We start from the raw sequence: 2,158 nt of genomic DNA on the forward strand, positions 1-2,158 counted from the left end.
CATTTAGTTTGACTGTAACAAAGCAACGTGTACAATTTTAACATTTAAAACTGAGCATCGTCTTTCTTTCCAGTGAAATGAAAAGAAAAATTTTAAATAAACAGGAACAAAATTACAATAAAGAATGTCAATTGCAACTGAGATCCTATGGGTTCTACTGATTCTCTGATCGAGTGGCAGGGCTCAAGTCATCATTAGGAGATAATTTGATTTTAAATGTGTCATATTAAACTGCAAGGATGTCTGTTAAATATCACAATTAAAACATGCCAAAGGAGAAGCCATATTGTCAAAATGCCCACTTAACCCACCCAAGCATCTCAAACCCACCCTTTGCTGACCTTCTATAACCCCATTTTTTTAAGTTTTTTTTTTCCTTTTTTTAAACAAGAGAAAGTAAACAGATACATGTTGGTAAATGCTAACTGTCCATATTCACATAGAGACACAGTGTAATCTCTGAGCCCAATATACAGAGAATGGAGGAAAAAAGCTAGACTTCTATGCACTACTTCACAGGGGCCTAGCACCCTCCAGCTTCCAGCAGAGCTAAGGGTGTAGGAGGTTTTTTCCCACGGAGCATGGTGGTGTTGATTCCATAAAGTTTTGCTGAGACAGGAAGGGATAAAAATGAATTTGGAACAGAAAAGTGTAGAGATTCTTCTCTACTGAGTTCTGCTCAAGGTATTTTCCCCCAAGATAAGTTGAGAACCATGGTATAAAGGAGAAAAGAGACCTCAAAACAGGATGACTAAAAACAAGAAGTCAAAAGAAAAAAAAAAGATTGCAATTTGCTCCCAGGGACTGGAGAAAATTTAAAAAGGAAGGTTGGAATCCATCAGTGTTCCATTAGTCATCTTCTCCTTCATCTTCCTCTCCTTTCTCCTCCTCATAATCTTCATCTTCTTCACCTTTATCCTCATCCCTTTCTTCATCAATATCTTCCAGTCCTTCTTCTTCTTAACATCATCATCATCTTCTTCTTCGCCTTCCTCATCATCCACGTCAGGAACCAAGTAGTACTGTAATGGATTTGGACAAATGTCATCTTTGATGACCTCTCCTAACTCATCTGAACCTGCATCAGAATGATCAGGAAAACAGGTGAAGAAGCTCTCTGGTTCCTCATGCTGTGTCTTCCTGCTGGCTTTATTCTGCGTTTGGCTTGAACTTTTCATCAGATCCTTTCTGGATTTCCATTTGATTTCAGTGTACTTTGAAGATGAATCACCACTCTCATTCAGATGAAGTTCTTTGGAAAGAACTTTATTTTCAAAGTAAGGGTTTTCATTAAAACAAAAATCTATTCTATAACCTGATTTAATATTTTCAAATTCTGTTACTTCAACTCTTATCAAATAATGCAGTGTCTCTTCACCCTCCTGCACAAACAGTACAGACAATTGTGGATGGTTGACAAATGTTACACCAAAATTTCAGATTTTGGCAGTCAATTCTGACCTCTTCTGAAAAAATGGTTGGCGGAGTTTGTTATTTTTCTGTTCTACTTTCAAACTCTTCTCGCTGGCTTGTTCATTACATCTGTTCTGTCTATTTCATTTTGTACTTCATCAATATGTTCAATTTCTTCTTGCTATTCTTTTTCTTCCTTCTGCAAGTTTGGAGAAGCAGATGTTTTCTCTGCCCTGGAGGTGGGAGTCAGTCTCACTTTCTTTGGTTTCTTCGCTTGAGGTGGAAGTGAAGACTGGTGTTTGGGAGCCATGAAAACTCACCTTATTTCATTTTAATTCTCATAGTCATACTTGGAAACAGCCACACATTTTTCTCCCCATGTTAATTAACAGACAGGCAGGTAATGTTTAGAGACCCTGAAGAACTCAACCACATCTCACAGAGTCAAAACCAAGCTGTCAATTCAAGTCTGTCTGGCTCCAAAATCCACCACAGGCATGTCTGCTTGATCCACAAAAGAAATTAGGACACAGGTGAAGTTTGAGTGAAGCCAAAACAATGAAACTACTTAAAGGCCTTCATCAGAGAATTATGATAATAAAATTATTATTTTAGGAAAATTAATCTGATAAGAGCCAGTCAAATAGATTAAAATGGAGTGACAGATTAGAGCGAAGAAGAGCAACTATAAAATAACTACAAGATTTCAAGTGTGACATAATGAAAATCTGAATTAAGCTGGCAA

The 2,158-nt window shown here is 37.2% G+C and overlaps 1 pseudogene; it reads right to left on the bottom strand.

The window, feature by feature from the left end:
• Nucleotides 1–849: 849 nt before the first annotated feature.
• Nucleotides 850–1,723, bottom strand: LOC115845000 (protein SET-like; annotated as a pseudogene).
• Nucleotides 1,724–2,158: the final 435 nt, after the last annotated feature.

This window comes from Globicephala melas, chromosome 18 (genome assembly GCF_963455315.2).
Source record: "Globicephala melas chromosome 18, mGloMel1.2, whole genome shotgun sequence".
Lineage (NCBI taxonomy): Eukaryota > Metazoa > Chordata > Mammalia > Artiodactyla > Delphinidae > Globicephala > Globicephala melas.